We start from the raw sequence: 12,778 nt of genomic DNA on the forward strand, positions 1-12,778 counted from the left end.
AAAAGTCTGCCCTGGGTAAACAAACTTCAGCCTCAGCACTCTAGGGTACACTGTGTCAAAGGAAGGCTTCAGAGAAGGGCAAACCCTTCTCTGTGACAGTCCATTCGCAAGTCAGGGTGCAGTGCTGAATCATCACACGCACTTTCCATCTGAGAAACCACGGGAAAAAGAACTGTTACGTCTTAGGAGAGAAAAAGCAAAATAACAAGGAAAACACTGTGGAGGGGGCTGAATACGATTTCATGCTGAGTTCACAGGACTGTTTCAAGCAGCATTGCCTCACTGTGCTTTGACTCGAACCGTAGCTCTGCAGGCGCCGCACACTGAATTATACATCTTAATTTGGTCTACCAAGCGACCTTCTCTGGCTGTGCTCAGTGTACAAGCACTCTGCTTCCTGGCAAGCCTTCATGTCTTGCATTTCCTCCTGCAAACTCCAGGCTGACATTCTGTCCAAGACAACCCTGCTGTGGGGATTTCTTCCCTGACTCTTTTTCCAGTAAGCAAGTACATGATTTGACTCCATCCAAAATGGAGGGATCTGTTGTGTCTCATCATAATAGGAAATTACTGCCTTTAGCAGATGCCAGTCAGTGCTCATAACATATTTCATCAATGCCTAAAACAAGATCCAAGAATTAGCTGCAGTCATTCGCTCTGCTGACTGTAGATTTCCTGATTGATTCTGGACCTAAAAGGCCAATGCAAAGCTCTTCTTACTCAGCCATTGGCACAGTCATGCTCTATGACTCCATCTGAGCCCAAGATTGCTAAGAGAAATTATCTATAACTTCCATTATTTAACTGGAAATTATCCATTTGTCCACTCAGATCCATGCTCTACCCTTCTGCACACCACTCTTGAGCACCAGGAGGCTGCTTTTTTTGGTCTGAATCAACATCAACAAGCTTCTTTCCATTCTGGCTTCTACTGGGTTTAGCCATTGCAAAAATACTAGCAGAATGGAAAGTGGGTCAGGATATTTATTCTTCTGGCTCTCTCCCTCCTAGACTATGGTTTTGCAATGGGTATGTCCTCCACTAATGAAGACCACAGTCCTCTTACGGAGCCCTCCTCCAGCTGCAGTTCCTTCTTCTGGGTACCAGTTACTGCTCCCTCCCATTGCTTGTTCAGGCCTAGGGAGCTTTGAATGCTGCTTCTCATGTGTGATTCTGGACACGTTAGTGCCTGTCTGTCTTCTTCCCACCCACCCTAGGGTGGAGTACAGTGTTACTGTTCTTCAGATAGAAGATATAAACACAGACGTAGGTCTGCAGTAGCTTTCTAGCTCTTCTCCCCCAGAGGAATTTTTCTTCAAAGAATCTAAACACTGTAGGAGTAGGAGTGTAGGAGTAATAACTAAATTACTATAATATAAAGTAAAAAGAGATCCATTCCATAGACATCAAACAAAAAAATCAAGAGAAGGTCAAAGAAAGGAGAGAGCACATCATATTTGCAGGATCAGAAAATACTTCAGGAAAAGCATTTGAAATTGCCTCTCTCTGAAGGGTAAGATTTCAACAAGTATAGAGATTAAGAAAAGGGAATTCCAAGAGGGGGAGCATTGTACAAAACTGGGAAATTTGCTAACGTGTACTAGGGGAAAATTACTATCTTTGTTTTTTAGATATGTGTCAGGAGAAATAAGATAAAATGGTGTCATGTTGTAAAAAGATCTGAATCCAGGTTGTTGAGAAATTAATGCTAACTTCCTAGACAAACAGGAAACCACTGATGGGTCCTGATCAAGAGAGTAATGTGTTTAGGACTAAACTTATGGAAGACGAACTTAGCAATAACATCAGAACAGAATGGAGTAGAAAGAGACCAGATAGAGAGTCAAGAATGAGGAACTCGGGAAAGCATCAAATTCTGCAAGGAGACTGAAAAGGAAACAAATTAGAAGAAGAGATAACAAGCAGAGTTTCAGATAGTAATTTTAGCAAGGTAATAGAAGACCAAAATATATTGCAAAGATCAAGAAAAAAAGCTGATGATTAAGAGAAGGAAATGAGGAAAAACCTCTGCAGGTATCATGGCTTTGTCTTTGCTGTTACTTTTGTTCCGTTTTGTAAGATGAAGGAAACCTAAGCACGTTTTTAGGTTGAGAAGAAAGAAGTAGTGAAGAGGGAGATATTGATGATAAAAGTGAAAGATAGGATAAAATATGGGGTAGTAGATGAAGGATGTCCCCAGAGGAAGAAGACATGGGCTCAAGGACAAAAGAGGAAGGTCAGCCTTGACCAGAAGGAGGATTGTTGCATGGTCAAAGACTAGGGTTAAGTAAAGAAGACAATTATAAGATAGAAAGTGGTGAAATTCAGAGAGATCACATATTACTTCGATGATTTTTGCGTTCTTCCGAAAGAGTCTTGAAATTTTATGATTTTTTTTTGTATTCCTACAATGTCACAAGAAGAAAAGTACTAAGCTATTCCATACTGCAGAAGCAAAATTTCTATGTTTAAAACTCTGATTTGACTATGAAATCATAAACGCTCCAAATTGGGCCTTATTACAACATACTGGTAAATCTCTAAAATAATTAAATAGGGGCCAAATTTTGGTCAGTAGAATTATTTTGGTTAATAAATTTCTAGCCAAAGTCACAGCTGGTTATCAAAGGATAAGAAAAAGGGCTCCTTTTTGCATTTGTTTGTTTTTTGACCCCTAAACCAACCCACTCAGATGCCCAGATATGTTACAGGGTGTGAGCACTGAAGATTCTCTCAGCAACTTCAGAGAATCCTTTCTTCACCCCTCCTTTACCTCTTCACTGCTTCACTACATAAAGATAAACAAATATTAGCTAACCACATGATCTCCATGAGAATATAAGATATTGAGTCTCTGGGCTCATGTCACCATCTGGTTTATATCGTCATCTACAGGAGATGCATGAGTATACTGAGGGAATAAACCCCTTCCTTGTGATTTTGAAAAAGAATCTGTACAGGTGAGATTCCTACTCATTGAATGCTTAAAGTTCCAAGGTCAATGTTTGACTGTACAGCATCCCACAAAAGTGGGCTTGGTCCATTCTTCCTTTTCAAAATTTAGGAGTGTCTTTGTAAATATGCGAACCCATTTTGTGGAGTTTGCTTTTATGAGAACTCTAAATCAGGAACCACCATGGCGTACGTTAAGTCCAATTTGCCTTTCCAAATAAAGGAGGCTGCTCTTGAACAATGACTTTCCAATTAGACAGAATAAGGGATTTAAATAGGCTTTCATGTTTTACAGAGGAGTAAGGTCCCCAGCAGGGTGCTTTAAGGGCACTCTCTTGTTTAAAGATCCGCCACAGAGGATAGCCCTCAAGGAGAGGAGGACCTGGGGACTCTCAGAGATAAAGCTACTCTTCCATCTCTCCCATTTCCTCTATAATCCCTCTGTTGGAAAAAAAAATTAATTGTCTCACATTATGTGTTTTTATTTTATAAAATGCCCCAAATATTTTCATACATTACTATATGAAATTTTTATAAAACTTCCATAAGAGAAGCTATGTGGTTTGAACTTCCATTTGAGGCATACAATCACTCTGTGAGGCAGGTGTGACAAGTGTTGTCATCATCACTTACGCACAGAGAGACTACAGGAGACCAGAAAGTTTACAGTGATTTGACCCTGGTCACACAACCAGTTAGCAATAGAAGGGGTACTCAAATGTAGGTTCCTGGACTCCCAGTTTGGTGCTCTTTCTACTACCCCACTACAGCTGAAAGCCATTAAAAACAAAGAAGATGACGATGACTAAAGAAACAAAATGCCATAAAAATTTTTTGTTGGATAGAATTTTAAATGCAATGTAGTTCTAAATATAATGAGGCAAGTGGGCTCAAAGCCAATCCTTGGTTAAGGTTTCTCATTTAAATATGATCTTTAGAAGAGTTCTACATATGCTGTTTAGAAGAGTTCAACATCTGATTAAATATTCAGAATTCTACAAAGGACTATAATTTATAGGCAATGGTTTCATAAATTGTATCTGCTTCCTTTTTGTATTGTGCTCTTGTTGTGGAAGAGATTTTGGTATTAAAGCTTCACAAACCCTTAGTTTATCATGAGAATCAAAGAAGGCCCATATCCATCTTAATCTAGCGTCACTGCATAAAATCTGCCACATGAGTTAGTTATTTTGAGATGAATTTTGCACAATGCCAGTAACTCTCTATATAGCAATGTTTAAACAGAAGGATCTCCCAAGAAAGGGACAGGGTAATCCGGCACTGCATTCAAACCCACTGTTCATGTCTGCTTCAGCAAAGACAGCCGGAATCACCACTGCTGTCTGGCAAGCTCATTTTCCTTAGTAGACTAATGAAGAGATAGGAAGATGACGATTTGAGGACAGGCAGTAAAAACCCAGAAAAATTAAAAATAGGTGTGGTAACAAAATAGGTAGATTCATAGTCGGTTGAGAAGGAAGAAGAAGGGAGGGGAGGAGGAGAAGAAAGATGAGATTAGCCAACATTTCATGCGTTCTTAACCAGGACTAGGCCATAGCTAAGTGCTTCTATGCCTCCCACATTTAATTCTCTTAGATCTACAGGATGAGTACTAGTAATTCTCCCATTTTACCCAGGAGAACCATGTAAGCTTAAGTAACTTGCTTAAAATCACAAGAATTGGAAATTGAACCCAAGACTGAATGTCTTAAAAGTCTGCCATGTCGAGGTTACAAAATATTGCATTTCCTAAAACTTCAGGGAGAGAGAATGAATCTGTTATGGGACACTTGCAGGAGACCTCTAATACCTCTACTTAAGGATTATTTCTCTGCTCTTTGGAAAAAGATGGTTAAGAGATTATGGCCATTACACAAGTAACAACATGATCTACATGCCCCTTAGCCGGAATGTTAATTATCCATCTGGCAGAAAGAAAAAAAGAGCATGTGATGTTTACAAAATTCCTGCTGGGAATTCTTTTTTGTTCTGAAAGTATGCTGGTCTTCATGGTCTAATGTAGAAAAAATGGTCTACATTAGACCATTTCTCTCCAAGAAAAAGACTTGTTCCACAATGCCCCAGAGAAGGTAAGGAAGGTTTAAATTGGACATTGTCATTAAATTTGCATCAAGTGAAGTTAAGAGAATAATGACTGAATGTCGACAGGTTTCTATTGCAGGAGGTATAATAAAAAGTGTCAGAGCATCCCCGGGCCCCCTTGTGACCAGGAGCTTACCTGTGGGTATGGACACGTGGAACTACATCTGCTCAAACATTTAAACCAATGCCACCTTCAGCAGAAGGCTGGAAGCTGTAATGGGAATATCTAAACAATATCTAATTAGTCCCTATCTTTTGTCACCTGAATTTAAAAGAATTAAAGCCTCATCCCTAATTTCAACACGTCCTAAGACAGAGAACTTCCATGTCACAGCAGCTACAGTTGGACCCAAAGGTTTGGCTAAGGAAACAGTACCATTTTGGGCTCAATACTTATCTTCCTTTACTAAACTGAGCTGCTCTGAGAATTCCCCATTTGATTGCCACTCACAATTTCACTACTTTATGCAAAAATCTCATGTCCACTATTCCTATGGCTGGATATGTCACAAAGGTGTCTAATAGTTCTTCCACACTATTTGCATACAATTTTAAAGCATTTCCAGATGACTCCACAAGTTCATTCTCAACAATCTGTTAACTGATCTCAACTGAAAGGCAGAAACATAAAAAGGATATCACTGTATTAGAAGTCAAAAACTGTACCTATCCAAATGGTAGACTTAGAATAAAGATGAAGATACGTATACACTTATGAATGATGGGAAAGCCAAGGGCTTGAGGTGTAGCGGTATGGATGCCCTAAATAACTTGTTACAGTAGTCTCATGTTGCTTCTAGAAATCTCCTCTGTTCCTGGGATTCAAATAACATCCAAAACAAATCCTTTAAAAAACACAAAACAATTTAAAAAGAACACTTTTGAATTTGAGATTGTTAAGACTTCTAGTAGACTGAAGAAATATGCAATAAAAAACTGAAATTGAGTTTTGAAACAAATGGTGATTGTTCTCATTCCTAACAGAAAGAGTGACAAGTCTCTGCCCTTGACCAGCATACAAGGGAGCCCCTGGGGACTGAAGGCCTCTGAGCACAGTTTCAATGTCAGGAAGATTTCACATTGTCTGTGACAAGTTCCAAAAACAGCTTAAAATAAAAGAAAATACATAATAAGTACAGCAAATAGATCTGTCATGGTACTAAGAATGCAGAATTAGAAGGGCATGAAAGCCTGGAGGTTTGGTAGCTTTTTATAGCCCTTTATAAAAAGTTGCAATTGGTGCAAGTTTCTGTCTCACAAGTTGCAGAGTAAATTGGTGAATGAGACGAGGCCACTAGGGAGCACACTATTAAATACTCTTTTGTCATCAGATTAAGTAATAATGTCCTCTAAAGTGGGACATACTTGCATGATAAATCAATTTTCCAGTTGGGGGAATTCTGTATGGATCAGAATTTACCAAGAAAGAGATCAGAATTCACCAAGAAAATCCTTCTTAAAGGGCCTGACATCATCAGGAGAAACATCTGTTTGGCAACACTGGGGGCCCATTTCAGCCAAAAGATTCACAGCATTCAAGGCATTCTTCTAAAAAACATGTTTTGGAACAGTAAATATTTCCATAAATACCAACTTGCCATAATATAAATAACTTCTGGACATGCAAATTTAATTCCACCAATGGTTCTTGGAATTCAATTATTAATAAAGGGAAAATGAACTACAGGATTTTCTTAAATCTTGATGTTGGGAGACAGGGTACAACATTTCCCCACTCCTTTTCTTCAGTCCCAACAGCCTTCCCAGACCCAAAATGTCACTCGTATAACCATAACTATAGGTAGTTCTTCTACAATTCTAAGGTGTTTCAGTAGAGTGTCTACAATGAACACATTCACAAGTGCAGTTAGAAATGGGGTTGTTTCTATAACTGTGTGTTAATATCACTAGCTGTCATCATCATGCATGGATATGCAGTGTGTAAAACACAGTGATTCAAATGGAAGACATGCTCGATATATCTAAGGTGTCACAGATTTTACAGTATTAATGAAAATTTGACACCACTAACAAAGTACGGTAGAACACATGGATTTATGACTAAATGATCAACCCACACACTAACTCGAGGTTCCACGGTGAACTGATGCAGAGGCCACTGGTATTCTGAGCTGCCTGGAAGAAGGACAGCAAGATGAGGAAGACACAGCACACAGTGCAGAAGTGTGATCGGATCAGCATGCAGTGATGGACCACAGCCCGCTGTATGACAAAGTGCAACTTGTCACCAAGTGATGTGACAGAAGAGGGAAGAGGAGGAGACTGACACTGGTTATGCGGTTTGATATTGAATTCAAAATTCTACCTTTGTTATCTCATTTAATGCTAGCAATTATCTTCTGCCTCAGAAGGTTGTCATCTTCATTTTATATAGCATAATAAGTGACGTTCCCAGAAGGAGGTGGTAGAGTTGGGCTTCAAGTCACCCCAAAGTCCACATTCGTTTCAGTGAAGCATGTTCCAGTAGGAAGGGCTTTAAGACTGGCTCTCAATACTCTAGCCTATTAGAAAAGAGTTTAAACATAAGGAAAAGGGAAAGAAAAAGCAAATCACTTCAGTAAAGCTGGAGGAAAACAGAAAGGATGGAGAACTAAAGAATATGACTTCGAGGAAGAAGAGAATGGGGTTGGGGGGAGAGTCATGTCCGTGAAATAAGGCCGTCAGTAGAAGGATGAGCTTCCTGGAGGTTTTCCAATCAAAAAGCAGCACCATACATCCCACAGGGAGATGATGGAGCAGCTGCAGAACAGCAGCCTAAAGCTGTCATGCAGCAGAGTAGCTACCTGAGCTGGCCTGGGATCCACCTCTCCGTGAAACTTATGGACAAGTAGTCCTTGGTGATTTATTATATGAGCACATATATAGAAGAAGTTTTGGGGATTGGAAGGAGAGGAGGAATGAAGGAGACATATTTAATTATAGGAATCTGGAAAGAGAGGGGAAACTGTGGGTAAGGGACAGGAGAACAGAGAGCGAGCAAGATGAGGACTATGGAAAGAAAGGGACAACATCCGACCCACACAGAGGAAAGAAGACAGGTAAAGTCTTTGTGTTCACAAAAGACTTTGTAAGATGATGAAGCCAAGCAGTGCTGCTTCGGGCCCAGGTGAGAAAGTGTGGCCAGAGTCTGAGAAGGGGCCATTCTTCCCCAGGCACCATCTCCTTCAGTGCCCCAAGCAATCAAAATGGCCATTACTGAAGCCTGCTGTGCTCCACAAGGTATTATCTTAATGGACGGCACCAGCAGCAGAGGCCAGGACAAGGTGTGGTGAGGACAAGGCTGGGCGACAGTATGACTAGTCTCACTGCTGAGCACGTATGAGGCTCCAGAAAATAACTGGGGAAGTTTTAAGAGGTGGATGAAGTGCTATGTAAACAAGAAAAAAACTAAGACTCACCCTATTAAAGTATTTCTATTAATGTGGCTACACTTCAACCCATAATCCAGTGATTGCTAGTAATGGTGTGAAGAAGCAAGTGACACAGAGAAGGATAAGAAAGAGAAGAAATGCAATGATAAATATGGCTCCCATCCCAAAGAAGGGAAAATCAGACTCATCCAAATGGAATGGATTTCTTTGGAAAGTTTGCTATAGCAGGACATTTTTAAGTGCATACTGATGATGATCTGAGAGAGATTCTAAGGAAATTAAATCATCGTCCAGCCAATTCCTTGGACTTATTAGTCCTCCTTATACCTCCCACCTCTCACACTCTTCAATCGATTACCAGGTCCTTGATTACCTCCCTGATGACTAGGTGCTTAGATGAGTTGGACTTCAGAATTTTCATCCTAAGCTGGTATTATTTTTTGTGTATGTTATGGTACATATTCTTCTCGGAAAGGCAAAGAGTCTTTGCTCTCTTAAGCTATATTCCATAATATTCCACATCATCAACTTTTCATCTCAGATGAAAACAGTAGATCCTAATAATCATTCAGATTTTCTTGATTCAGTTAATGAGACCATTTAATTCCATAAAACCTGAATTTGATCCACAGATATTTGAAGGATCAATCTAGTATGTCTAGATTCTTGGATCAAATGAGCAAATATCATGTAGTTTTTCATGTTCCCAACCCCCATACTATATGAATGTTACCAATGACAACATCCCTGTGTATGATTGACTGACCTACATGTGGACTTACAGAATAGTTGGGAAATCAGAAATATTTTCACACTCCATACCATAGTGTTTCCAAAAGCAAGTGTAATGGTTCAATTGTGTCATGATTTCTATTCAAAATCTGAGTGCTGACCCAAAGGGGTTAAGTGGGGAGCCCACGAAACTGAGCAGAACTTTCAGATGGAGAGAATTTTTCCTACCATGTGTTTGATATAATTAACAAAACTAGATTCCTTTCAGAGAAGGGAATTATTTTTTAAGAACTAGACTCTCAAATAGAAAAAAAAATCTATAGTTACTAAAAGGGAAGTGGGGGATAAATTAGGAGTTTGGGACTAACAGACACAAATTACTATATATAAAATGGATAAACAACAAGGTCCTAATGTATAGCACAGGGAACTATATTCGATTTCTTGTAATAACCTACAATGGAAAAGAATCTGAAAATATATGTATGTTTATGTATAACTAAATCACTTTCCTGTATTCCTAAAACTAACATTGTAAATCAACTACACTTCAATAAAAAATAAAGTTTAAAAAAAATGGACTAGAGTCTCAATCGTGGAGATTCATTTCTAGGGTGGGAACTGACATTCTAGAAGAAAACTCCTCAGTCTTCTAAGTATTTTACCATATATTTTCTTCTTTCATTACTTCCTTTTATAGGAAATACAAGAAGGCAGGTAGCCCTGATTTTTCCACATCTTTCCTCTTTCCTTTAAAAAAAAAAGGTCCTTGAAAACTAAGGTTAGAACACTTCACACAGTGCTTGCTTTTTATCTGCCAGCCTGGAAACTGTTGGAAACCAAAAGATAGGTATGGCCCCAGTGAGGTCAAAATTCAGTACACGTCAAAGCAGAGAAACCCTGAAAATACCTACGCCCCATCCCATACACACTAAGTGTGTAGCAATACTCTCCCATGGATATCAAAGGCATCAGGAAATTCTCACCCACATAGCATCCTCCTCAAATGACAGGTCAACCCCAACTGGAATGTTTATCTGTTACTGTCAGAGTTGAACTGAGGCTACAATGCCTTCAAATCCCACAACTTTTTGAAAGAATCTCACATGCATCATCTTATTTAAATAAGCAATGTATCTGATCAGATGGGAGAGATAAGTGGACTTTGCTGAGGGATGTTTGGGAGAACTACCTGGCTGGAGGGCCGTCAAAGCAAATGGTACATTTTCCATTTAACAAATCATTCCTTGGAGGCCAACTATATGCCATTCTCCTCTGCACCAACCTAGATGGAGAATGCGTCTTTGGCACTTCAAGCCAGCCTCTTTGTGCTTCCCTTCCCCTTGCTGGTAATACATTCTCTTTTCTGTCCCTAAGAAAAATCACTTGCAACACAGGACCAGAGAGAAATCATTCAGCTTTTGACTACATGAGTTGTCCAACATAAGAGATTTTTTTTTTTTCATTTTCAGGTTTACCCTGTTGAAGGAAATGACAGGCTGTGGAGTCAACTGAGGGAATTCAGCTGCACTTAAATAGGAGTATTGATTTGGACAGAGGTCTTCCCAGCACCGACAAAATCCTGAGGCTTCTGCCTGCAGCTAAGACACCACTTAGGAGTATGAAGACTGTTTCTAGGTGTTGGTTCTCAAGTGAAAGCTTTAGCTCTTTAAATAGCTACAGTGATTACTATCACCTTAGCTTAGTGAGCACTTGCCATGGACTGGGCATTCTTCTTAGGGCTTTACATGTTTTAACACATTTATTTTCACACACACCCCGAAGCCTATGAGGTAGGTACTATTATTTATCCCGATTCTACCATGAGAAAAACTAGCGCATTGAGAGGGTAAGTAATTTGCCTGGGATCTCACAGCTGGTAAGTGGCTGAGCTGGGATGGATGGCCCCAGAGCTCTGGCTCTGAAAATCCCTCACAGGACTGACCAGGGATACTGAGTCTCATTCAGAGGACAGACCCACTGATTCCCTAATTCCTCTTCTTTAAGTCATAGAATATAGAGCACTCACCCCATGGTACAACTGGTCCAGGACTGATCAATCTTCATGTGAGACAGTTTCCACCCCCAGCAGCACAGACCAAAGGAAAAACAACAAATTCAGCATCAGAAGACTTGGGATCAAATCCAGCTACTAACAGAATAACCTTTTGCAAGTCACTTAACCTCTGTGCACCTTGGTGTCTTCATCTGCAGAAGAGCTTTTTATTCTCCCAATTTGCAGTGCAATTTCAGAATCCCCCCCTACAGAGAGGTGGAGCCCTCTCTCAAAATTACTTTTCTAGGTAGAGTAAATTCAGGGCACACATGTGATCAGCACCCGCACTTCAGGAGCCAAAAGACACCACAGGACGGTAAGGAGAGGGAAGGAGGCAAAGGAAATGGCATAAGAAATTTATAAGTAGGGGGAAAAAGACAAACTTTCATCAGTGAGGCAAGAACTAGAAGGAAAGCAAGTGAAGTGCAGGAAACAAGGAAGACTGAATGTAAAATCAATATGGGTGAAAAATAAATGAATCAATCAAGTCTTGCTATTTTCACCTCTATTATAAAAGAAAATTCATCATTAACTTGAGTGACACCTAGGACACAATGATCTCTCCACCCAGCATTTCTAATGTCTTTTCTCCCTTTGGTTCAAATCCTTTATTTGGCACTTCACATGCACCATCCGAACAGGTGCTTTAATTGTTCCCTCCTGGCCCATGCACAAAGGCAAGAATCTTCAGCTTGAGGCCCTTCTTGGGCTCCCACCAGCCTCCCTGTCCTGCACTGGGGGTCAAAACTGTTTAGCCTTCTCTATCAGAATGTTTAGCTCTATCCTAATGGTGCCAATGAACTCAGACTCCAGATGTCCTCGGGCTCCATGCCACATAGTTTTGAGGGTCAAAGCGTCCTTCCCTCCTTCCCCTTAGCATAGCTTTAGGATCTATACTACCTCAGTTCAAATCCCAGCTCTTCCACTTAGCATGGTAGCCTTAGCTACCTGTGTGATCTCTGCATGCTTCAATTTCCTATCCCTAAAATACAGGTAATAATGACACTTCATAGACTTAGTGGCATTTAGAACATCGTGTCTGATACATAGTATGGACTATATATGTAATTGCTATTATTATTTTGTGTTCCAGATCCACATTATCCAGGAAGAGAATCCCAACACATCTGCCTCCTATTGCCAGTTAACCTTCTGTGACTTATTTTTCCTGTTTGATCAAAAGCTCCCTAAGGGAAGGGACTGTCATCATCATCATCTTTGTATTCCCTACAGGACAAGCCTTAAAGATGGCAGACATTCAGTAAATAGTGGACTCAAGTGTCACTATCTGAAGACATGAATCCAACCCAGGTCTCTGCCTGAAAATTCAAGCATATTATTATTTGTAGCCAGAATTAATCATCAGTCATGGCTTGAGTGTTACTTTCCAACAAACACAACAATTAGAGCAGACAAAGAAATCATTACCAGCAACAAAATTGGCTTTCCATCATTAAAATGTGTATCAAAGAAAGAAAAATGATAAATACAAAAAATCAGATTAGAGAGTAAAAGATGAGATCAAAACCAAAATTTCCATTAA

At 39.8% G+C, this 12,778-nt stretch overlaps 1 protein-coding gene across 19 annotated transcripts in view; it reads right to left on the reverse strand.

The window, feature by feature from the left end:
• The window catches only part of FMN1 (formin 1), a 432,624-nt gene that overhangs the window by 404,043 nt on the left and 15,803 nt on the right, over window positions 1-12,778 (reverse strand). For 18 of the 19 annotated variants that reach the window (XR_012073400.1, XR_012073398.1, XR_012073396.1 and 15 more), the window contains exon 4: window positions 11,209-11,240. The exons of the other annotated variant lie outside the window; for it this stretch is intronic. The gene's annotated coding sequence lies outside the window, so the exon portion shown is untranslated. The remainder of the gene's footprint in view (window positions 1-11,208; window positions 11,241-12,778) is intronic. 19 annotated transcript variants of the gene reach the window in all.

The sequence above is a fragment of the Vicugna pacos genome, chromosome 6 (assembly GCF_048564905.1).
Source record: "Vicugna pacos chromosome 6, VicPac4, whole genome shotgun sequence".
NCBI classification, from domain to species: Eukaryota; Metazoa; Chordata; class Mammalia; order Artiodactyla; family Camelidae; genus Vicugna; species Vicugna pacos.